General features: G+C 32.9%; 1 protein-coding gene across 4 annotated transcripts in view; it reads right to left on the reverse strand.

Annotated features, from left to right (window-relative positions):
* Positions 1–25,417, reverse strand: part of LOC136981042 (zinc finger MIZ domain-containing protein 1-like) — a 99,450-nt gene extending 74,033 nt beyond the window's left edge. For 3 of the 4 annotated variants that reach the window (XM_067277306.1, XM_067277304.1, XM_067277303.1), the window contains exon 1: positions 24,935–25,417. The gene's annotated coding sequence lies outside the window, so the exon portion shown is untranslated. The remainder of the gene's footprint in view (positions 1–24,934) is intronic. The other variant, XM_067277305.1, reaches the window with a different exon arrangement.
* Positions 25,418–27,601: the final 2,184 nt, after the last annotated feature.

Below are 27,601 nucleotides of genomic sequence, written 5' to 3' on the forward strand. Positions count from 1 at the left end.
TTTTTTCCACGTTTAGAGATAGAACTGAAGAGGAAAGAATGGTCGAGCTCATCCATTTACAAATTACTAATAAAATTTCTATTCGGGAAATCCAATTAGGTGAAAGCAAAACATCAAAGACATTTATCTCCGAGTAGATATATCAAGACCATTCCCGCCATTTCCCGGAAAGGGAAACGGAAATCAACACGCGAAACAACAATAGCCAAAAAAAGAAAAACAAGAGTCGAAACATCCGAGAATAAACAGTCTTCGCAACAATCTTTACTGTTACCTTGGTAACCCATCTAAGAGGACAGGGTGACTGTCAGGGAAAGTTGGGCACAGGAGTGACGTTCCCATGGCAACAACTTCCGTAACACCGCATCACGTGGTGCTGATGCAACAATAGAGTCAATCTACAGATGCTATCATCCTCCTCTCTGATTAAGATGTCAATGACACCGGCAAAAGTTAGTAATTTCTGTATTTTAGATACATTTCGTAGGTTAGGAGATTGTACATCCCGTTCGTGATTCTCTCTTTTTTTTCTCTCTCTCTTCCTTCTACCAGTTTTTTTTACTCTCGTTTTTTTTTTCTCTTCAGTTATAGCCGGAACATCCGCCGGAGCAGCACAGTCGTCTGTATAAGGTACTCGCTAAGGAAGATAGAGACAGACCTATTGATTTTTGATGACGTGCGTGCACAGCGTACGAAGAGACCATATCCGAAGTGAAAGTAATAAGAGTTGGTACATATATATATATATATATATATATATATATACACACAGACACACGCTCGCGGTATATTCAGTCAGTTAACGGATATAAAACGTAACATTATCAAAAATAAATAAACTTTTCCGTTCTATAATCGTTAATTCGGTTTCCTCTTCTCCATTTTCTCACCTAGACTAAGAAATAAAGAAAGGGTAAAAAAAAAATTAAGCAGGTGCATTCGAGTATCTCAGGTGTATTGAAGAGAGAGATCGATTTATAAACTGGTCATCGAGACAAAGGCGTGTGTAGACATATGTGATCCATCTGTCAACTCGGTGATCTGCGACACCGGGAGAAACTAGTCGATAAACTGTGTACATTTTCCCACTCCTCTCTTCTAATAGTTCTTTAGATGGATGATAAACGTTATATGGATCTCCGATTGTTTTATTCTGGATCGACTTTCAAAATGGCTCCGCGTCACGTTATATAAAGGAAACCCTCAGGATTTTTGCCGATCTTTTATATATATATATATATATATATTTCAACTGATCTAATCTTGAGCACTAGATCTGAATCTTGGAGAGCACGTAAATATGCTTTTCAATGGCATTTGACCAGTGAAAGTTTGCTAGTTCTCCCCCCCTCTGTCTTTAATAGAAGGAAAAATTTCATTGCTTAGCCAACACTTCTTGTTATAAGAATAAATAATTAATACGGTATATAAAAATTTTACCGTTTTAACAAAATAAATAAATATTTATATATTTGGGATAAACATAATATCATTAAATTTCCTTTACAAGAGAAGAAAAAACAAAAGGAATTTTGTTGTTTATACTCTTCAGCCATTTGGCAAAACGAGGATTTTTTTTACTTTTATCAGCCATTTAAACTTGTACTTTACTGCAGAATTAGAACCTTTTAACAAAGTTTGTGTATAGATTGAGGTTTCGGCTTCCTTAGATCTTCCTCTATAGTCATAGCTTGAGGCACAGAGGCCAATCTAACTTCTTTTCCGGCTAAGTAATCGGCCTAAATTGTTTACAGACTTTGTGACTCCGGATATACTTTTCTTCCTTTGTGTCTTGCACGGGAAAAATAACTGTATATCAATTTATTATTATTTTTTTTAACATCGATTTTCCCCTCTTCTCCGAGGTAATCCTCTTAAATTGTAAACGTTAGCTCGCATGTGAGATTTCTATAAAATATGTTCAACAGATAGTAAAATAAACACGTTAAATAATTGATTGTTTTTCTTATCTATCCAGTTCGAGTTTAAGCTTTAAATTTTTTAAAAAAAGAAAATGCAAGTATGCTATTTTGTAAAAGGTTTTGTTAAAGCTTTTTGGCTTTCCACACTTCGCACCTACGAACAATCTCCCGCTTGGGTTAGATGTTGTCTCTAAACAATAGACAATCTGTGTTGCTGATTGCCATACCGCTCTGACAGATTATTTGTCTGTCACACGGCCGTTGAGACTTCGTTTTGTAGGCGACAACAGAATCATACATCACACGACCGTGGGACACGTGACAGGGACGTCAGCTGCACTTCGCCTCGTGACGCATACCGTCGACGATATGCAGTCAGAACACCATAGTCGCCAAAGGATTGACAATGAATAAAAGATACCATCAGTCTTCCTTCCGGGAAAATACTTTGCTTTATCATAAAAAGATTTTCGGCTAGAAATGCGCATTTTGAATTGCATCAAAGCAAACTTTTACCATCGAAAAATCACACTATACAAGATGTCCCCCCCCAAAGACTAAAGTCAATTGTTAAAATTAATTAATTCCCTAACACACATATAGCATTTTTCAAACACCATTCAGAAAATAAAGAACAACACGACGATAAAGAAGCAATAAAACCGAGATTGATCTCCATAATAAGATAGAAATATCAATTTTTCCTCGTAATATATTGATTAAATAATTATCTTTTTTCTTAAAAAAAAGGAAGAAAGATGGTGTAATTTAATAGAGTTTCGCGCTAATATCAGAAAACAAGAGGAACTATTATCGTCAAAACTTGTTTAATAAGTAAATTAAGAAGTAAGTTTACGCCGTAACAATAACCTGTTAGGTTAAAAGTAAAATAAAAATTTCTGTTGTAAGCGATACTAATTGCTGATAATTAGCTTTCTGATTATCATTGATAAATTTAATTAAAGTATTTTGTAAATTTCCAATTTTCATTATAACGACGAAAGCAGCGTTATTAAGAAGAGTCGTTTAACCAGGGTTATACTTCAATTTACATTTTTAAACGCTTCGTAATCGAAAACAATTTAATTTTAAAGAATTTTAAATAATTTCTAATGTTTCGCCATCATTTTAATCAACGATTTTAACAGTTTTCCAGTCTCAAAACTGTAAATTAACAAAGCGAAATCAAATATACATACGGCGTATTGAGTGTGTAATTACTCCCTTTCGTAGGCTTATACATAAATAAAACTGTTACCAGCCAGTCACGATTTAAAAAAGAAAAAAAGTGTAATATTTTTAAAGATTTCAGAAATTATGAGAATATTTTTAATATATATATTTAAAAATAACGACCACGTTTTCGCAAATGGGGCAAGGGCTTAATATTCATAACTTGTCTGTCAAAAACAATGGCTGACTCAAATTAAGCATCAAGGTCGGACATTTTAATTTGCATAATAAATCCTAAACTTTAGTAAAAAAATAAATAAAAAGAATATAAAATCATTCGCCACCGACTTTTCGCTGTATATTCTATCAAAATTTGAAAACAACCAATAGAAATAATTGTTTAATAATTGCCAATGGCTGGTAGGTTGCAAGAACATCTGCATTTATTAACTATTCGATATTTCTATTTTTGTTAGCTAAATGGGAAGAAGAAAGGGAAAAAATACATAACATAATAATAATAACGACGATCGATATAACATTAATGTGAAGTCGACTTTCAAATTTTAATATATATTTTTTATTATTTTAATTAAATATAATGTAGAGTTGTGCACGTTAAAGACTTTGATCGTTCCTATTATCGTGATGAGTTGACTTATTACATGTCATTAGAAGACAAATAGGGATGAAAAAAGCAATTAATCCATCTAAATGACAAATCATTTAGTGGAAGAGAGTTCCATCCGTCAACTGTGCACCTGTTTATGATTATACAGGAAATTATCCCGAATGAATGCTGTTTGGCATGTTTTGGGGTAATTTTTACAACGCGCTTTTTCCCCAAATGCCATTTTTTCCCTGTTCTCTCCCTCTCTTCCGATATCTATTAATGCATCAGATAAATATGAACAAATATGTAATTTATACAATATCCCGCATATATCGTGTCGAGAACTATAATTTTCGCTTTATTATACTTGTAATCGTGCCAAAAGTTAGTAGATAAACGCATTAAAAACCGCGGAATAACGTACTTAACTATTAATTCCTGCTGGTTTAACTGCTATTAAGGTAATAATTTCTTTTCTTTTTTTCACGTCTCCTTCTAACGTAGTGTGTTAGGTTTATCATAACGTTACGCTTTTTAAAATGTTAATAATTGCAATGGAGATTTGCTTGCCGTTAAACGATAGCAAAGCGGATGCTACATATTATTTAAAAATATATTGTTAAAGTAAACAATCCGATGTGGACTTAATAAGTACTACAAACACTGTGAAAACAGAAAAATGATTTCTTTTCTCTGAGGGAAAATAAGCTTGACATTGTGTTCTGCTCGGATGCCGGGCAGCTCACACACTAACTACAAAGGATAAAAAAAATAAATACAAATGTTATGAGGGAATGTACTAATGTTTTTATAAGATGAATTAGCTGTTGGTGAGAGATTATTTTCCGATGAATTCCGATAAATATGTAAGCGGTTTATTATTATTCCTCTTTCCAAAATTCATTTAGCATCGTTGAATCAATCGCATCTTTAATGTCAATAATCAACTGGAGAAGCTACTTATACCGTGTCCATAATCATCGAGAGATGAACCAATTCTGATAGAGGGAATCATCTAGGAACGACGAATCTCATCACTCTTTTCTATACAAATTTATCTGGAATTAGCGAAAGCTTCGACTTTTCTACCCTTCTTTTTCTTTTAATCTTCTCGTTTCTTGTTTAGATTTCATCCGAAAATGTCATATATCATGATTTTTAATATTCAAACTACAGAAAGAGATTCAAATATTCTCCGTAATCCATTCCTTGATGAATATAAATATTGCTAACCACGCATATTAATCTGAAACATGAGAAACTGTGCATTTTCATCTTTTCTCTCACTTTTTTCTCAACATAAATTAACTTTTCAACGATAGAAAAGATACAGCACACTTATTTTTCAAACTAAGATGCAATTTTTTTAAATTTATAAACCTTTTCATTCACAGTTTAAGCCATATAGAAGCATGCTTTCCTACTTCCATTATTTATGGATACAAGTATATAATATACATATGAAGCACATATATGTATGTGTATATATATATATATATATATAGGCCTATATATATTTGAAGTATTTGTATATATTAACATAAATATTCATGTATTGAAAATGAGAAAGTCTCAAATTGCTGGAGAGTTCAGGTATTTTTGGACACCTCCACAATTCACTTCGAGTTTTTGTTTTAATTATTTTATTCTTAATATTAATTTATAAAATAATAAAATTATTTTAATTTTATTTAATTATATTCGTCTGTAAATAATTATTATAATTTTTTTCAATAAAAACACTTCTATTTATGTATTTAAAATTGTGTAAATTCGTCATTTTTATAGTAAAGTCAAACCTCCGAACGACGGTCACTGACAGAAACATTTAAAAAAATGGCCGTTACTTAGAGGTCTCCGTTGATGGAGGTGGTCTTTATTGGCAGTTCAACTGTATTTATATTTACTATAAATAAGACTTTCAATACAGTTAGGTGTTTATCCACTCGAGTTAAAGATTAAACAGCATTAATTCCAAAGGTTTATCTGTGGAAGCGAAAATTATATCTATCCTTCTTAAGAGAACTTGTATCCTCTATGCAAAATTTATTTTTTTATATTTATATTTTAGATTCAATACAACGTTTTTAATAATTAAATTTTCGTATTAGTATGTAGAATGATCAACATAAATTTAATTGTTTTATCTATAGAAGTTAAAGCATTTTAGATTTTGGTATTGGTATTCACTTAAAACTTATTCAAATTTATATTCGTATTTATTTATACTATCAAATAATTAACTGATTTGGTGTTTTAAACCATTATTTAACTAAACAACCTCAAATTTTTGCAGTTTTTAACCATAATTTAAGTAAACAACATCAAATTTTTGCAGTTTTTAACCGTAAACAACCTCAATTTTCGATATTTTTAATCATTATTTAACTAAACAACCTCAAATCTTCCCCCGTTTAAAAAATACTATAAAGAACTACATATAAATACGTAGTGATGCTGGACAAATGCGCTTGTAAATATCTATTTTCGTAAGAGAAATTAATCAGGTTCAGTTCTTTATTACTATTATATATATATATATATATATATATATATATATAATAGTAAAAAATATATATATATATATATATATATTTTTTTTTTTTTCTTCAAAAGCGATGTTCATCTAAAAAGGTTATTACATCAAGATTCAGTTTTATGATAATGATGTCCTTTAAAAATGAGTTTGACTTTTCATAATTATCTTAAGATCGCTTTTAGAGTAAACACGAGATAAAAATCTTCAAATTTTTAGAGAGGTTCTTTCACTAGTATATTTCGTGGGCGGAATTATTCCAGGTGGTTGCAATTAAGGCTGCAACTAACTGAATTCACTGACACAACAAAAAAAAAAGCAAATTAATTGCTCTTAAAAAAATTCAACGTTCTAGAAACAAAAAAAAACAATTCTGATTTAAAAATTCGAAAATTGGATTCAAAATGAAGTGTTTATTAAATTTCGAGAAATTTGACGTAATTTTTATTCTTCCTTTTCTATTTTTTCCCCTCCTTTTATTATTATTATTAAGACAAAAATCTATTTGTAACGATCCAGTAAATTTTTAAGCATTAGCAAAGAGAGCATTTTAAAAGAAAATGGGTTAATTTATAAAAATAAAATTATCTTCGCGATTGTTTCTAATTTTAATTCTTTTTAATACTTTAAAAAAATTAACCTAAATTTTATAATTTAATATTAAAACATCTTATTAGAGGGGATTCTAATAAGATAGTTGCGAGATGATGCAAATAATCTACTTAAGACTGCAATGCTCGTCGTTAAGAGACGATTTCAAAGATTCGTCTTTAAAAAGTGCAAAAAATTATTTTATTCTATTTTATTTTTTATTTCTCTGCAGTTTGATTTTTCTATTGAGAATTTCCAGTCTCAATATTTGAATATTTAAATTATTAAATTTAATTTTGAGTACATTTCCAACAGGATAAACATCTCGTCTTCTTAATACGTATATTTGTCCATTGGTCACGGTGAACATTATTCGTATTTTTAATGTTATTACTCACAAAAGCAGAGAATTTTTTATCTAACAATTTTAATTTCTAAATAACACACCGAAAAGTTTCTTATTCGTTTCGGGATTTTTACGACTTTCCATTCTTCTATCTACGATAAATAATCTATTTAAAGAAAATTTAACTCGTATCGAAGGAAATCGAAGCCGTTATTACAACATAAAGGAGATAAAATTTCGCAAATAAACCTAGTATATTCATCTATAGAATTACATTAATTCTACTATTTACCTTTATCTCTACATATCAATTGTTTTAAATTCATATTCATCTGATTCTGATTATGTTCAACTCTTACTCGTGCTTCTCACAATAGCCTTTCATTTTGCAATTCATCTGTAGATAATAAACGGCATCCTCGTATAAGTATAACAAATTCTACTTTTTCTTTCGGTGTTTTTACCTATCAGAATCCATTAAAACCTATAATAAACTTCAGAGAATTAAAGCTGTTCGCTCGTTTTTATAATCAAATACTTAATTTTTTAAGATAATAAATTCAATAAATTCAAACAAAACTGTGTCTGATTCATGTTTTCGAGATAAGATTTCTATCTTCTAAGCTTATTTTATAACTTTTCATTGGTGTCTGCTCGTTGAAATCCCCCACTCCCATACAGACAGTGGGATGATTGCACGTATATATTTAATTATTAAGCAATCAAAATTAATTGCGTGTAGCAAGACCAATCGCGTTTTTTCGTACGTGAAAGGTTTGGCAATAATCAAAATATGGTAAATCTTGTAAAAAGAACTAGTTGTCATCTTTACCCGTGTCACGTGATCCTCGCGAGTTAGGCGCGTGTACCATACAGGTGGAACCAAAGGTGGTGTCTAGGAGTCAATGGCCTCACTATAGAATGCCTTGTGATCACGACCAGGTTATCTGCGCTAAGTCGTGACCTCTGAGCTTCGGACGTTAAGAACAGGTTGAGGATGGAAACGAAAGCATCATTTTATTGGTTACTGCGGTAGTGTCGACATCTTTTTAACGATTACTAAATTAATAAACTGGCAGTTGCTCGTGCAAAAGTATCGATTTAACGCATTAAAGGAATAGTCTCTTACCGCCTTAAGTAAGAAGCTCAGCACTAAATTATTAAAAATTTTATAAAAATATCTTTAACTCCGGGCGGATTTATTATGGTACGAATGGGTAAAAAAGTCTTTTTAATTACGCGATATTCGTTAAAGCATATAAGAATATAATTCGCCCAGAGGTTGCATTGTTCTTGATTAGATTAGCAACGATCAAATTGAATATAAATCGACAGAATCATTCTGTCCAATTCTCTCCAGATGCAGCTACAATAACATCAACCAATAGCTACAAAGTGGATTTCCCAATACGACCACTCTTGCAGCAATTAGCATGCATCAGAGTGTTTTCGTTAGCACATTGACTTTCCTTTACCGAAATGACGACATGGAATTTATTCCCTCGATACTAACATGACTCACTATCCTTACAATGATTGGGTTATCTATCAAACGCTCCAATCGACTAACAGTTGGACCCCCTTAGCTTGTTACATTTGCGAGTAATCCAATTTTACTTTATAAATGTTTAAAATCGAATAAATGCCAAGCTTAGTAGTAAGCAGCATTGCGTTATTACCATGTGTCGGATTGTTCGAATTTTCTAGCGAAATAATAATCTTTATCGCCAACAATTTGACGTGACGACACACGTGACGGACTGATGTATAATCGAGATATATATAAGCCTATATAAACTGCGACGGATATATTACGAATAATTGACACGCCAATAAACTACGAATTGACGAAAATGACACGGAAAGAATGGTACAGATTGTGTAAAAAAATAAAATTGACAAATAAACGACAAACGATCGAAACGAAACACAGAAGTTGACAGATGTAATAGACAAGTAATCGACACGTGTGACGTAACAGAACAGCAGACAACAATCGACAGGAACAAACAACACAGGTAATTGACACGAAAATTCAATACGAGTAACAATAATCGGTAAAGAACATGAGTAATCGACAATAATCAGAATTGGAGACACTGGTAATCTATCAAAGTGTGACGTCACACGTCACGTATGTCGAGTTCAAAAGACCAGTAGTCGATTTGATTAAAATGTTTAAAATCTCTTACACATATTTTCTTTCTCGTCACAAATCTTTTTTTGGAAGAATCTTTCATTTTTTATGTATATTAATAATAATAATAATAATAATAATAATAATCGAATTTTCGATTATTTTCATCAGACCTTATCTACTCTGTAATGCTATTATTCTAACAAAGACTACAGTACAATAAGGTAATGGGCTTACAATTCACCTGTGTCAACGCGTCAAAGGTTACTAATGATAATTCCATATCAGTAACGGTTTATTATATCATCTCTAGCTTATGAAGATGATTTAATTAAAATATCTCCCCGTTTAATTTATCATTTGCAGAGATAGTTATTGTGAATTTATTAATTAAATTTTGGATATAAAACTTATTACAGAAATCTTTTAAAAAAAGAACAAAAGAGTGAGATGTATTGGATTTTTACGCTTATTACGGGGGGAAGTGGGGAAAATAAAGTTATTGTTTAACAGAATTCCATAAAATTACAAGTTAGTCTCCACTTGATAACATTTAATAAACTAGTTCGTATTTTAGGTCGTCAGTCGATCTGTTCTTTGTCATATGAGAGAAAGACTACGACTACTTCCAAGTCTTTCTTATACGTTGACCTCAAACATCAAAAATACGTAGAAAGATTGAGAAAAATCAGAAATCAGGTCAGTGTAGTATGAGGACTTACCTTATTTATTCTATTTTTTTTTATTTCTCCGACTAAAGGCTTTCTTTATATCTATGTGGATTCAATAACAGAACTTCATGTCTATGTCAGTGTGTCGAACACCGGATAGATTGGGTCAGACAGTTATATAGGTCTTAAGAAAAACACCAAGAAAAAAAATCTTTTGCGGACAAGCAACAGACTGTGTCTGTAATATCGATCGTGTTTTCATTCGCACATTTCAGTTATTCGAACAGAAAAATGAAAAGAAAAAAAAATTTCATCGTTTGCAAAGACGGAAAGAAAGGTTAAGAGAAGACAGGTGAACGAGACAAATGTGAAATCGATAGCTCGATGCATATCCTCCTAAGAATGAAACATGACGATTAATTGTATTTCCGACCGCTGCTTACGCTGTAAAGTTAGTCATCTTTGCTTTAACTTCAGCGATCGAAAGCAAAATTACTTTTTATGAATTTATCAAAAACGCTCCCCCTCTTCTACCGATTTTTTTTCCTTCTTTTTCTGTCCTGTAGTGAGAGAGTCTTTGATAATTTTGCACTCGATACATATATCTTCCGGATAAGAGATGATAATACGACAGAATACAATGTTGATCATTTCTTTTACGTGTATTTGTACTGAGTCAACGTTAAATACGAGATGATCTTAACTATGAAAGGGAGTTTCTTAAACAGGTGTTTTACTATCTAAACGACGTTTACGCTAGATAAATTCTACGACAAACAGGATCCGTAAACTTTATCATATCTAATTCTCATCGGTAAAATCGAATTAGTTTTTATTGCAAAAATACAGAAAAGTTCAAACTGTGCAAACTTCAAGGTTAGATAATACGTTCTGCCAATTATAAGTTTAAAGTTATATAAACAAATTTTATATTCTACACACTTATTGTACAATAAGTGCTTAGTATGCATGCACATTCTATTATACAAACGTTTACACTACATATTATAAATCTGTACATTACGCAATTTATATAAACACGCATACAACAATGCAAACTTTAAAGACACGCGTATCATATTATACTAAACTTACGTGTCGGATAATTTAAATATATACAACTATAGGCCTGTACGAAGTGTACTTTTCACTTATATGACTCTATCGCAATGATACATGTAAGTGCCACGTATTACACGCCCATACAGCATGCCCTTACGTTACGTACAAGTTAAGGTTACAAGGAAAAATGTCAACCAGTGTTAAACAGAAGAGTAGTTGGCGAATGAGTACGAAAGCATACATTCCGACAGAGAACAGCAGGTGGACAGAAATAGAATGCCGTTCGGCTGTTTTTGGATTTGTTCCAGGTCTGGGGTTGCTTACATGCCATCACTTTTCACTTTGTGGATATGTTCTCTTGTTGTCATGCGAAACGTATAAGTCATGAGGTTGTTAGAGACAATGAGTATGTTTGACTTCCTCTCGCAATTCGCGAATGCCAGGCATAATTTTGCACCGACTATAATATATGTTACAACTCGGCATCCTATTTAATCTTCCAAACGGTAATTGGCGATCCTTCTATGCTAACAAAAAAAAAAAGAAATTCTGTAAATTATTCCGCTATTAATAAACCGTTTATATTACTCTTCCAGCTTTCGTGCAGACTAGAAGAAAATTTAATCACGAAAGTCTCACGATCCACCGGTTCGATTTTTGTAGAATTTCTTTTTATATATAAAGCGAGACAATGTAAATCATGTCTTCGAATTTCTGTAAAATTATCGATAAATATTTCCCTCCCCTCCGTAAAAATATAGCTTTTAATAATGTAATATACATTTCCTGTGTCCCATTCTATGCCCAATAATGCGATATGTTTACTCGATGTTTTCGGAGTATGTAATTTATAACGTATATATGTGTGAATGCATATTAATGGAATGGTAATTTGTGAATTGCAGATTATACAATATACAATTTATAGTGTATACATATAGTTTATACTGTATAATCTATAATGCGCTACATAGTTATTGCTTATGGCTTGCATGATCACACTGTAAGTATAATGGATTCAGACTACGTAGCGTAATTTTCACCTGTAGTATATATATGTGGTTTGAATTGAAGCGTGTAATAAAATTTTTAATGTGTAATATATGCACATTCCACGCATTTCCCGGCCATAATGTGCATGTAATGTATGCATATTACAGCGCGGTTTTCAATCTGATGCCTATGCGCAACACGTTTGCGAATCTATGCATGTAGCGTGTATAGATCATGTGCAATGTGGAAATCATGTAGAACTGTTTTGAAGAAGGTGCCAGACGTGTACATACACGTGCACAAAATAATAGCGAATAAATTATGTGCTCATCTTCAATGGAGTTGCAACGACTCCTTTTACGCTTCAATATAAGATAATTACGTTTAAAATGTATTTTATTCCCTCGTATGCATGTAAAATTTATTGCATGAAGTTATTTATGCTAAATTTTCAAAGATTATTATCAATAATAATTTTTTCCCCGTAAATTCTAGTGCATAAAGTTTTTTCCTCCCTCCTCTTTCTAATAGTTAAAATTAAAGCAGCGTAACTGCAACGGGAGATTCCAAAATAAATGTTTGAAGATAAAAAAAGTATTAAGAATGGAAAAATTTCGTTAAGTTGTGGGGAAAGGAAGAATTACAGAGATTACTGGAAATTCTTCTTAGCGTCACACCATATAGAGTAATTACTTCTTGCTAGCGTCAATAAATGCAGTGGCTGCAGCGATCGATGTTACCTTAATGTATGTGCAACGAATGACTAAATTTTAATAAAGCCACTACCGGTTATGAAGGCGGAACTGGAGGAAAGTAGCAACTTCACTTTCGACGCCCCTAATCCCGAGGTATTTGAGGTGGTTTTATGACTGAACTGCCGACTGATCTGTTTATAGTGTGTTGGTAGTAAATCTAATGGCTGCAGACAAGCGGGTCAAACGAATTTGTCTCTCGCAAATAACTTTATGCTATCAGATTTATTGGCTAGATTTTTTCTCTTTTATTTTTATCTACTAAAAGATAGATTTAACTTTATTTATTTATTTTCTTTTTACTTGTTTGAATCCGCCTTTTGAATCAAAAATGAAACACTTTAAAGAGCCAGAGATGCGCTGTAAAATGGATAATTTCAGATCAGTTTGATATTTGACTCGAGCTTATAATGACTTGTTTGTTTGTGTTTACAGTGATAAGTGATGTTCTTAAACGCACCAAAAGCCACCATTTTCATTTTTTTTTTTTTAAATTATATTCGCTTCTCACACACACACATATTTATGGAAATGATAAGGAGGAGGAAGATGAATTATAGATTGCAGAGAAGTTACTTAATACCATTATTGCAAATAAATCATTTACATACGTTAAAATACCTTTGATATTATTTTTTTTTAAATTTAAAATGATAAGCTCCCTCTTCTTCTCCTTATTAATTTATGTTAACAATTCAAATATGTTTAGCGATCTAAATGGCTGGTAAGAACCGTTTCAATTTTTAAAAAAACGTTGTAAAGTTTTCAGAATTTTGGGTACATAATCCGGTATTTTTCCTCAAATCCTTCAATTTTTTCTTTTAAATTTGTTTTTAAACTGTCAAATTCACAAACTAGCGAATTTTCTTGACTTTTTTTTACATTAAAAAGAAGTGTTTGTTTAACATTATCTTAGTTAAAAAAAGGGGGACAATATTCTAATTAAACGAAATTCTTACTTTCAAAGCTGTTGTCAATACTTTATGAATAATTCGACAGCTTTTTACTCGTAAGCGAATGCACTTGTTTCGAGATTTGTTGCCTTTTTTTACCTCTAGAGTTAAGAAATTATAAAAATACATTAACCATTCACTATTGGAAAAAGGAGCATGTTTGTTATTCACCAATTGCACTACTGACAATGCTTACGCTACTTATGATCCTTATTACCATATTCATGCGGATTACTTTCCATGTAAAGTTATTTTCTCAGTTAAGATTTGTTTAAACGCTCGATAACCAGGATATTAACAAAACAGCACTTCATAAAAACGTCAACTCCTCGCTTTCGGAGTTAAGCTTTTAAACTTTCGGAAATTTAAACTCTTAAAAATCGTAAAAGTTCATTAAGTATCTATAAAAATCGCTTGTACAACACACAAATTATATATTTTATATAAATAAATACAAGATTTTACGCAATTCCCGACTTATAAATTAAGAAAATTTGTTATAATTATTCAATTACGTCTGAATGTTTGCTTCCCCTCAAGGCTCTGTGACTTTGCAGTGAACTTCGTTTTACTCCATCGTATAAACATGTTTTTTTTTGTTGTTGTTGTTGTTTAAATTTAAATAGATAAAGTATAAAATTTAATTTTAATTAACATACACCGATTCGATGATGATGATAATTGACATTATTTGATTATAGTTGATGATTATAATGATTATAACCTATTAATTAAATAAATATTACTATCTATAAGTTTGCTGATAATGATGATTAATTGCATCGAATGTATAATTATAATAAAAGTCATTGTTTACTATAATTAAGCAGTTATTTAATTGTATTTAGGAATAAATATTTTGTAATAAATCTCTACATTAAATGAAAGTTTTGTGATTTTCACTCAATCGTTTCTTCTAATTAAAAAACTCATTTCGCTTTTTTTCTTTCTGTATCGAACTTAAGTTTTCATTCTTTACTTTCTAAACTTAAATTTTCACTTGTTTGCTCTTCCATTGAGCTTCTTCCTCTATTCTTATTTACCTCTCGACAATTTAATTATTCTTTCTTTTGTTTTCAATCAACTTAGATTCGCACTTCATTTTTAATTTACCCAGAATTTAACTGCTCAAATTACTATTTTTTAAAATGACAATTTTCTCCTTTTTTTTCTTGCAAATATTTGAATTAATTTTTATTTCTTACTTTTTTCCAGTTTAAATTCTTTATGTATTCCAACTTTCTTTTTATTAAAATAAATATTTTTCAAATGAATAAATGTTTTATTTATGCACAATGTTTCAATTAATTATTGAGATCATTAGAGATTTTAACTGCAGGCCTTTGTTTTTCTATCCTTCCATTTTCTCTTTTTTTTTCGTCAATTTTTATTAATTTCCGTTATTTTCCTTGACTAAAAAAAATATATATTCTTTTCCTTATACTAATTTTAAAATTATTTTTTTATCAAACTCAAATAAATTTTATACATTTACAGCCAAAACTTTCGTTTTTCTTACCATCTATGCCAGAAAAATGCATATATACAGATCAATTTTTTCGGTATTCCTTAGCGAATCTCTCTTCAACCTTTTCCATTTTCCATTCCAAAATCCCATTATTTTCTATCAAAATTCCTATTCAAACCATATCAAATATTCTATGTTTAAAGTTATTTTTCTTTATAATTGATTAAATCGATATCTGATCGACATTCTTCATTACAAAACCCTAACTTTACTAGTATTATTGATATATTACAATAAGGAAAATATTTATAAGATTCGCCATCAAACTGTTAAGAAATTGTAATTATTTCTAGTGAAAATCCTTTTGTTTCTTATTAGAAATGTTTATAACTTCCTTTTTATTTTGAGCTTAGTGTTCTACTTCTAAGTGTTTCCACTTATTTCCTACTAAAATTTCACCTTACTCGCAACCAAAAATCCCTTTTTACTTTCAAATAGTAAAGCTTGTGTTCCAACAGCTAAAAAAACTTTTTTCCCTCTTTATTCGATTAAAAGCGTAACAGCAAATAATAACCGGATTTTAGCTGGTTCCAAAATATCCATTCTTATTCAAAACTCTGTCACTTTAAATCGAGTGCTTCGCTTTTTTACCAACAAAGCATTTCCACATTCATTAACTAAATAATTTACATAATTTGATCCGTTTCTGCGAAAATCTCTAACTAGATTAACAGTCGCGTAAGCGGGGGAAGGGAAAAAAAAGGAAAAAATCTTTAAATTTTGCCATAAATATCATTTTCCGAGAAAATGTAATTAAAAGTAATGAACATCATGTCGAAAGTACATTCGATCTGGTATAACAAAACTTTTCCATTTTATCCAAAACTTCTATTTAAAGAATGCAACTTAATATTATAATTTGCAGCCTCCTTCTTTAAAATATATATATTTTATTAACTTTTAATCTTAAAATTTCACTTTATAAATCGTTTTATTTAACTCGGAATCTCTTTAAAATCCCAGTAAAACCGTTTTATCTACTCGGCTTTTTTTTTGTTTATTTATTTAAAAAAATCTTAAAACATAAACCGTAAAATAGTAATTTTTTTAAAATCTTCTCTCCCTTATCTCTGTGTAAGAGGATGATGTTCAATTGCGTGATTTTTCTAAAAAGCACAGAAAAATAAAGACAAACATATCGACAAGGGGACTGACTTCGGCAATAAATGACATCATAAAATTTACGACTGTCTAGATGCACTTATCAAGTACACGTCAGTAAGAAGAAGAAGAAGAAAAAAAAACACCCTACACAGAGAGAAACAACCGTTCTTCTCACTTTTTCTTCTAAAGATTAGGAGATTACACGATAATTTGTTTAAAATTTTAAGCTTAAAAAATAAAGTTTTTAAAGCTTTCTAATCGTTAAGCGAGCATTGATGTGGCGTGTATGGCTTCGTAATTTGTTATCAGAATCGGAAGTTATGCGTAATAAGAGGAAGAAACGTCTACAAAACAGATTATTACAGATAATATCGGAGTTAAGCAACACCAGTTCGACACTACCAGCTGCAAAACATTATAAACATTTACTACCAAGGTATATAAATTACTAAATGGGAAGAGGTAAGAGAGAGAGAGAGAGAGGAAGGAGAAAGGAAAAGGAAAAAAAAAGTAAAATCAATCATGTCCTTTTAAAAACATGTCAATAGTAAAGTGTTTGGTGTTTAGTTACGGTTCAAGTCAAACGGATTGACCACTTGGCAACTAAACCCAATATCCGTTTAAAATAAGGCGAGGTATATCAATAGCGATTTATGCAGTGTAAAGTATGTGGGAATTGTTGGTAGACGAATTGACGCTAAACCATAACAAATCGTCTAAAGAAGTGCAATCCGAAGGGGGGAAGAGCAAGAGGAAGGAAGGAAAAAAAACGAAGTGGAATCAACCACTCCGTCCCTTTCTAGGGAAGGACGGATTTGTAGGAGAGATGAGGTCGTATTACCGGTCGCACACGTAATGTTGAAAGATATTACGGAGATGCGGACAAAGACACCCTCGGTCACGTGACTGTGTAATTGTTGTGGCTGCTTGGCGCATTCCCCTTTTAAGATTCGGCATTTCCCCTTCCCTTCTCTTTCTGGTGAGTGTATGGAGTGTTGTCTGTTTTTTTCCTCTTCTTCCCCCCGATTCTCTCTCTCTCTTTCTCTTAACGTATTTAACGAAACGATTTTTCGTTTCTTTCCAGAAAACAAAAGACGTGCTCTCTCCTATAATCTCTAACACAACAGTTATGATAGCGAGGACGTCCACTTCCTGCTTCTGACCTCAATTGGGGTATGATAGAAAACAAAAAAGCAGAGGACGATGGGAATCAAAATGACGTCGGCGACAATTTGTGCTGCAACATGTCTCTTTCGATAAATGGAATGTTGTAATCTATTTTTCTTATCGTATGCGGTCGATTTGCAGTTCAGAGGTCGCCCTATGAGGTTTTGGAGTGTTGGTCACATACACACAGCTGTACTCTCACTCCCTGTCTTTGTCAGGCCTACAACAATGGCGTCAGGCCTTCCCCTCACCACCTGCAGGCCTTGGGGACAAGGGGATTTCCGCCCCAAGTCTCTCTCTCTGCTCATAGTATCCGTCAATTATCCAATAGATCATTCCAAACATAAGATAGCACCCTTCTTTTCTTCCTTGTTCTTGTTTCGAATCGACTCCACCTTATTGCGGGTAATTGAACTCTAAACATGGCTATTTTATTAAATAAAAGCTTCTTAAACACCCCTTTTCTACTATCTCCACAATAACAGTTTTATCTTCTCTTTTTTTCCCCTGCGTTTGGCCTGGTTAATGTAACACTTTTAAACATTCTACTGTTATAATAATAAAGTACAATGAAAATGCAATTTACGTGCTAATAGGGCGTTAAACGGCTGCGCCAGTGTTACACTATTATTCTGTTGTGAGTTTGCTACTATTATAGCAACATGGTTTTACCATAATTGGCTACCGTTAAGTACAATAAACTGCATTAATTAGTTCTACTATAAATTTATTTAGGCGTATAAAAATGATAAAATAGTAATTTCTTTAATAAAAGAATACATCAGATACACATTTACTAGAAACAGATTGAAATTTTTATGTATTTGTGCCAGTTATATTCGTAATTAGGGAGATCTTTCCAATCCTTTATGGTAAACTGAGGTTGTGCCACTGTTATAGACTATTATTGCCATGATTTACAGCTAAAATCGAAGAAAACAATCAGCACAAATCTATCTGGCATTATAGAGTTTACTGTTTGAATTTTAGACTTATAACAACACAATGCTATCGGTTAACTGACTCCCCTCTCTGGCTTGTCGGTGGCAATGAAAAGAGACAGCTGTTAGCACTGATCTTCCGAACATCCTATCAAAGCACCAAACGAGTAATAGCATTTGTTACTTGGCAACGCACTCCAAACACAGCGAAATGCATCGGTTGACACTAATAAATAGAGATAAAAATTGTTTAAGTAACTTTCACTTAATTATGCTAATGGCGGAGACTGTGGTCATTCATTGACATGCTTATGAGCACACAAAAACACGAGTTCTTCTCCCCATTCTGTTGAAAAAAACTTGTTGAATAAAACAAATGACTTCGAAATTTTAAAATTCCATTTATCTTAATAATATGCTAGTTTAAGAAGTTTTTACCGGAAATTGGAGAGTATTTTCTATGAATTTAGAGGACTTTTTTCTTTTCAGAAATGCCGAAGACATTCGACGTTAAAAAGTTACCCATTTCCTCGGATTTATAAAATATTTTCTGGGGACTAAGACTGAAATTTTTATAATTTACAGCAAAATCTTTTAAATTATAATTTCAAAATATCGCGATTTTTAGGGAATTTTCAGTGATTTCTACCTGAAAAAGTTTAATGTAATTCCTACAGAAAAAGCGTATTCAATATTATTTTTCGGAGCAAATAAGTCAATCGTTTCATCGAATGAATGGGAGGATGAGAATTTAATTACGAAATTCCAAACTAATTTTGGCAGACGAGCCTTATCTGTAGCTATGTTTTTCTTTTAATCGACGAGACCTACATTTGTAAAAAATGCCGCGAACAAAGATGTCAGATATGTTTATCTGTGGGAAGTGTCATTAACACGCCAAATGCCCTTCCGAACGTAGAAAGAATCGTATATATGAATGTAGTATTTCCGGAGCTATAAATAGATGAGGTTATATCGCTTGTAAAAACTGGTCCGTTGCTTGTCCAGGTCGTATATTCAGTAGGAAGTGTGACCGAGCGGTGCAAAGGAGGCCAACCGTACCACAGATACATGGACACTTTGCTTCTCTAGTAGTAAACAGTATGGCACATCACCGGGATGTGTGCTACACGCTTTGCTACTAGTGTTCGGGGGGTCGTCGACCTATCAAATATATCCATAAATAATTAATCCGTTTTTCGGAGATTTTAAAAATAAAATATTAAATTCTTCCTCTTCTCTAACATCAATTTAACGTGGAGCATCAGCAAAATGCAAAAGAATACGTCGCGAGGCATCATAAACAAAAATTCATCAGAAAGAAGGGGGGAAATGGGAAAATTAAAAAAATAATAAATTCCGAGCAAGCATTTGTTTTTTTTTCTTTTTTTCCTTTTTTTATATTCCTCCTCCTCTTCTGTATATTTTCCGATTACGTTCAGTTTGGCTCTTGACACTAATGGATAATTTTGATTGATAATTTGAAGGTGAGCAAGCAGTCGGCAATTATGGCTGATAAATCGTAAAGGAGGTGACTTTTTTCTTCGTCTCTCCAGATTGGTTTTAATATCTCGCTAGTTATAAAACAAGCAAAAATCTCTTAAAGAGTGAGCGTGAGCCACTTCATCGAATCCATGATAGAAATAAAACTTAACTTTAGCTGAATTATCATCAATTTTAACCACAGAGATGAATGGCTCGGAATGGAATTGGACAGATGTGAGTTGGGAAAAGGATGAGGTGTCTGCGGAGTTGGAGAAGTGCCAGATTGGAAAGATATCACGGCGCAGGAATTTAAAAATAATCTTTCATCAGAGATGATTTTCTCTTAGGAAGAAATTGGTTTTGAAATCATCACGTCTCCCGGATGAAAATTCTTGAATTTTAAGCTATAGTTGATCCAAAATTGGATCAGATAACCGAACGTGTCATGAAATGCGCGCTGCTCGACAAATGGCAAAGTACTTGAAACAATTAAAGTCCCTAAGCGTAATGCCATGAAAAAACACGAAGGAAAAAAATTATCAGACGACATGTGCTACAAAACACTTAAATATTCGATATTTATCGGTCCTCTGGCTGTATATAAAATGTCACCGAGAGTGCAAACATCTCATTATCTCGATTGGCAAAGAACTTTGTTTAAGGAAGACCAACCATTCAGTAAACCAGTTCTAATCGTCTTGTATCGAACCTATATAGACCTCCCCCACCCCCGGGCGAACAGTTTGATAGGGGAGAGTCAGACAGAGGAACCAGAACATTGCCATCCAAACAGCCAAATTTGGTAAAGTGCAGACAGTCGGAGAGGCCAGGATCTCCCCAAACTTGGCCCTAATAGCCACAGCGCAGACCGGGCCTCACATTCTAGTTCCCCCTTCCGAAAATGGAGTGGTCCTCCCAATTCCAGAGACAGCATATGAGAGAACGATGACACACCTGTGTTCTCGAGAAGACAGGAGGAGATCCGACGTCACTCAACAGAAGCAGTGTTTGGGATTAAATTAATCTTCCGATAACCTTTAACTGGTTGGGTAATAAAATGTTTTATATACGTTACATCGGAATTGTTAAAGTAAACACGATTGAGGAGAAAGAGAGAGTGAAGATGCCAACCCAATCCCTAACTCAATAAGGTTCTTTACTTCTCTCCCCACAGGATAAACATCTATAAATTGTTATACAATCAGTTCAAGTTGCCCTTCTGCCTACTCTCAATCGTCTTTACTTGGCATACAACTACACTTTAAGACCCTTTTTTAGCGCCATATTTTGCAAGGAAGTGATGCAATTGACCATATACGAAATCAAAACTTTATATCGTTTTTTTTCCTCCTTTCCTTGATATGAAACACGATTGCGTAAAGCGCTACAAAGATCAAACTTTAAAGTGCATCGTCACTTAATAACGTTATTAAGCATATTCTTAGAATTAACTTTGAATTACTAACGTTCACGGGATCAAGAGTCATGCGATGATTTGATCATACACAATGAAGCAGAGAATACAGAAGAATTAAAAAAAAATTCTGTGTATATATATATAATTTTTTAATGCGATTATTATGAGTGATACACTTGACAGTAAGGAACGATCAGATTAACTAAAGGCAAAGAAGTGCACTTAACTGCAATAATGCCTTTTAATGTCTGTTGCCATTGATAATACCTTATATTCATACGATACTCTATTTATAAACAAAACTGATAATGTTAAATCTTTAATCTTTTTAAAATTATTTTTAATTTTTACCTTAAAATTTTATTTATACTTTCTTTAGAATGTTTTCACTTCCTAAACCTTATTCTAGTTCATTACAATGTGTTTTTACCTTAACTTTCTTTTTCCCTAATTTACACGAAATTATCCCTTTCTAAAAAAATTTCCAGGAAAATTCCTGATATCCTTCGTTAAAAAAAATACTCGTGTTTATAACCAAAAAATTTTAATAGATTCTTTTCATTTTTTAAAATAACAACCTAACACTTCCTTTAAAAAATCCCCAAATATATCACCAGCTTTCTTATTTATTACATTTCCCTAAAAAAAACTCTAATTTATTCTAAGAATGTAGTACTTACAGATATCATTTTATCTATAAATCGTCACTAATTAGCTATTAATTATTCACAAATTATCCTAAAATCGTTGTATTGTGACAAGCCGTAAAAATCTCCCGTTCATTGTGTACGGGGCAGTGCCATTTTTGGAAACGAAATAATTAATAATACGTTAAATGTGTAGTAAACTTTGTTCGATTACATTGGTGGATTCATTCCCCTCGAGATCGCTTTAACCTAGAATACAGGAAGCAGTATTGTTGCATTCGTGCTATGTTGTACAGGAAGTTATCTATATTGTCAATGCTCTGGTCTAGATGTTAATCGCTGTGCGGTTTTGTCTGACTTTTATATACATGTATATATAAATCGCTAGTTGGCAATAGAATCATTTATGCCCTCTTTTACCGAAATAATAATCGTAAATTCGTTCTCATTTTTTAATCGACGATAGTAGTATTTATTATTATTATTATTATTAATTTTTTTTTCTCTCGTTTTCTAAAACACACTCCGGAGACGACGACGACGGACGGGACGATTACGTCGACGCTTTTCTTGTACGAAAAATAAGGGGAAAACACGTAAGCATAAATCATGAGCTTGAAATGAACGGTGTAAAGTCAAACAAAATTGATAACAGCCCATTTCTAATCAGGAAGACAATTTGTATGCCAGTGCAACCTTCAACATGTTGGTCGGTTTTCTAAATTAAATAAGAATGTTAGAAGCTGGCTACACTTTTATTAGAATATGAAATAAAGGAGAAAAACCGGTGATGGATGTCCGACAACCTATAAAGGATATTATTATGATTTATCTATCCTCTCGCCTCTATGGATATAAGTTGTGAGCATTTATCTTTATTCATTTGCGCTACAACACTGCTATAACTGTCCCCAGCTTGGTTATATTCTCGTGTATAATATATATTTTTTTTTCCTTTTCTTTTTATGGATTACATTCAACCAACCTTTATATGCTGAACGACTAAATTAACTGTCTCTATTTATGTTGTAATTATTAATTCTATCCAGACTGGCTTCTTAATAAAAGTGTATATCGTGCCTCCTGACGTCATCGAATGACACGACGTGTCTCATTGTTGCTATGGTGATGCACACGGTGATGAAATGACAAAAGCAGTTTCGTGTCGATAGGAAGATCGCTGTTTGGACAGCTGCTAACCAATTGCTACATTAGTAGCATCCAAACGGTTATTTAAACATTTAAACTATTATTGGCTTTCGTCATGGCACAGTAGCCTACATTTATAAACTCCCGTTTAACCAGGTTGTGACAGACAGTAATCACTTGTGGCTCGTCTCCGTGTCTGTCTGTATGTCTGTCCGTTTTTCTGTTCCTAACTCGGCGGCATGCTTTTTTATTAAAAAAAAAAAAAAATATATATATATATATATAACTTTTATCTTTAAGAGGAAAAAAACTGTGGCATCAGATATATTTTAATGCGAATTTTTATAATGTAACTGCTTATATATTTTTATCTAGTGAGGTAAGGGGAACAGGTATAGACTTTGTACCTCGGGATAAGTGGGTGATAAGCGGGAAAAATGGAAAGTTACCGTGTGTCAATGGCGAGTAATAAGAGTTCGTGAGAAGAGTGGGGAAATAGAGTTGGACTAGTTAACTTTTAAAAGATGGCAAAGAGATTTTTAGTAAGGTGGCTGTACGTAGATTGTGTTGACAATAGAATCAGGTGTGGTCCTTGTGTCCTGGTGTGCATCAGATGCTCTAGAATCTCAGAGCGACGAAAGAATGAGGAAGACCTTTGTTTCCACGTAAGGAATTAGTGCGTGAAATACGATTTATCTTGTAATTTATTTATTTATTTGTTGTAGTCGTAAACACGAGTCTATTCATTTGAATTAAATCTCAACAAAACACCTTAAATATGCATAATCTGTCAACATTTACTCATTAACGGAATATATATATTAAAAAAAATAAATAAATAAAAGCGTGTCAAATTATGGTTTTTCCGTCTTCTAAACTATGCAAATATTATTAGAGATGGAAAGTGTTTTCCCTCTCCTCTCTTCACTTTACAAATGACGTTTCGCTTAATTTATTTTACTCCAGAAAATATTTAAATGATTAATGCTGTAAATATTCAACCATAAATTTGTTTAAATAAACTTGTTCATTTGTTTAATAATTTTTATATAAACTGAATTACTTATTTAAAATAAAAATTTCTTTTTTAGTTTTTAAAGTCGAGGAATTTTTAACTCGTTAACGCCTTTTTTCTTTATTTTTGAAAAAAGGAGAAAAGCGACCGACTAATGATGTCAACACGAAGCGAACAAGTCAAATAAACAGGAACAATTGTTTAAGAAACATTTAAAAGATACGCAGCCAAGCGGCGCAACGAGCGGTAAAAAGTCAAGACAGTGTTTACACCCCGATCGGAGGCAAACACGTGAAATCTCCTCATCCCTCACTTTACAACCCGCCTTCGTACTTAAACAGGCTACTTTAGTGCTTTAGTAAGTGGAGACCAATCTCCCATGTCTGCAGATTGAATGAGACCAGTTGAGGCACATTACTCCCTGCCGATTAGCGCAGCCACCTAGCTGTTGCACACAGACTCGCATACACACACACACAACCCCTTAAACAAAATATCGAATGGCACGGGGCAAGGTCAGCAGAAAAGCACTTCACCCGATCGAGTTACGTTCGTGCGTTATTAAGGTGCGTGTAGCGCATCACGCCAAGTCACGTGGCACACATTACCATCCCAGTGTTTATCCAAACAAGCTCTAAAACGCGTAATTTGTTAGCAGACGAGACAATTTGTCAGGCCGTAGTCGAGCGGCGCCGACCCGATGCCAGTCGAACTTTAAGTAGAAACACTCACCTTGTCAGCCGTAATTCTCTTCCTTTTAACCAATTAGTCTAGCCACACGGCACACACTACTACAATCCAAACGGTTTAAGATGCGTTAATTCCCAGGCTCTGTCACCAGACTTCTATCAGAGCGAGGCAGGCCAGGTTACTGCAAACTCGTTGCTTTGACTGACAGCGGAGAACACCAATTGTCGCTAAACCGAGGCGTGTCATCGTAGTGTTGCCAGACTAGTTGCCGGCTCTCACCACAGTACCACACGACTGTAAGTTAACTGCTACGGCGGACACCTAAGCTAAGCCGGCTGTGCAGCGCAGCCACTGCAATTGGTCGGCACACGTCGTCTGCTGATACATCCGGGCTGCACCGTACACACACGCCAGCGCCCTCCAACATACAAAAGAGGGAACTTGGGTGCTGCCTCGGTCCGTCCGTTGGATCGTTCTTCAGAAGTCCCTCACTGGAACCGACTGACAAATGAGAGCAAGGACAGTTCTGGCAGAGGAAGTTGCCTGGTGCATATCCATTCGGCCTGTAGGGAAGAATGGCACCGGCTGGATGGGCTATCAGATAACTAAAACGTAATTTATCTCGGCTGCATTTTTTTTTTTTTTTTTTTTTGTCACTATCTGCTTCGATTGAAGTGAGAACCCGAGCTTGATTTTTCCCCAAAAGCCTTTATTCTCTTTTTCCTTATATATATATAAGTGCGTTTTTCTAAACAAGCAGCCCGTCACTCCCAATTTTCGTCCTTGAATCTATCGGTCATTGTCCCGACTCGGGTTAGACAGACAATTGTACTCTATACGTAAACAATGCCCAGAAATTGATATTTTCCAAAGAAAAAGTGCGCCACCGAGTAACAACTCGTAAACCACATCCGATGTTACGCATTGCGATTATTTTCCATAATTCGAGCGCCCGTTTTTCAACTTCTACTCGTCTCAGAAGTATTAATCTTTGATAAGAATGAATAATTTCCAAGGAGCAAACCGGTTGATGCCGAATAAATCACATTATTTCATCAACAAAACGTGTAAATAATTAATATTGTAATTAAAGTGATCGCCCTTGCGTAAAAATCTTGTTACTGTAATATATATATATGCGTGTGTTTGTGATGTATATAAGTATATATATATATAGGGAGTGCATAGTTATTGTTAGCTCTTCCTAAATTAAATTATTAGTCTAAAATCAATAGCGCACTTTATAAATTAATCCTACGAGACCTCTTGAAAATGTGCAACATGTACAGTACTGTACAGTACATTACGGTGCACTTTTATACAGGAAGACTTTAATTAAAATATGTACAGATGTACAGCATGCTTCTATGTATAGCTTTTATGTGTATATATATATATATATATATAAATCTGGCATCTATTTAATGATACTTATTTAGTTTTATTCATTAAACGAATTCTGGTAACTGGATACTGAAGTAGTTAAGTGAATTAAGGATTCTGTGACGGAGAAACGTGAATTCTGACCATCTTATTGTTCGAATCGTGTGTTTTAAAAGACACTTAAAAAGTTCTTCCTACGACTTATGTGTTTTTTTTTATTTGTATATTATTTTTTTGTTCCCTTAAAAACGGGATATTTGGAAACTTATTGCGGTAACTGGAGTTTAAATCGATTTATAAGAAAAGGTCAAGGAATTGTATCGTAAGCTGCAGCACCGAGATTGCAATTGTGCTTGGATATTGCACGTTTAATCTCTGTCAAATCTAAAAATATCGATGTCGGATGCAACACCAATAAATGTTATTTTTTTCTTTGTTCTTTTTTAGATATTATTATTCTTTAAGTGACAATGCACTCTTTCAATGAGATGAAATGGGGAAGAGGAAAAAAAAAATTAAAAGTTAAAAAGAATCGCGTCGAGTTTTAAACATTCTCTTCGTCTACTCCTCCAATCTTTATTGTTTCATTATCTGCTCAAATCTTTTCAATGTCTCTCTGAGCGCTCATCAATTATTTATAAATGAGCATCTTGGGTGTCATAATTGAGATTCCAATCAAGTCGACTTATCTTTGCGTTTTAAACAACAATTTAGCTGATCGATCACTACAATGAAGTCTTCTTTAACAAAATCCGAGACCTTCTCTCTTCTTCTTGACGCTCTTTCGCTAATGAGTTTATTTGTTTTGGATAACTAGACTCTCTCTACTCCAAAATTAGCTCCCTCGCCTAGCTCTAGGGTGATCCGACTGCTTCTTTCTTTATCTAACACGAATATATTTACATAAAGACCATCTATAATGTGTTGTAAAGGTCTCTATACATATTCATAGCCGTGGACGGACAAAAATGTTATTTAAAAATTAATAAATTGATAACGGAGTAGATGCTCGAGTAATGTCGAGTTTTAATATACTGCATCGTCTTAGGAAAAGGTATTAAAGTTAAGGGATGATTTCTTGCTATTTTAATTAGGAAAACATCATTCAATATTCGATATTAAAAGGAAAAAATGTAATCAAGTTGGCCCACAAATGCATTACTTAATTCATCGCTACGATGCACAGTGATGCTGATGCTCTTTAAATTTATTTTCCGGCTTAAGAGTATTAAAAATTGTTAAAATTGAGGAAAACATGGTTTATAAATCTATATTAATATTCAGTAATATATAAAAACACATTTTTTACTATTTATTCACGCACTA

The sequence above is a fragment of the Centruroides vittatus genome, unplaced genomic scaffold, assembly GCF_030686945.1.
Source record: "Centruroides vittatus isolate TY-2023 unplaced genomic scaffold, ASM3068694v2 contig_742, whole genome shotgun sequence".
Classification (NCBI taxonomy): Eukaryota; Metazoa; Arthropoda; class Arachnida; order Scorpiones; family Buthidae; genus Centruroides; species Centruroides vittatus.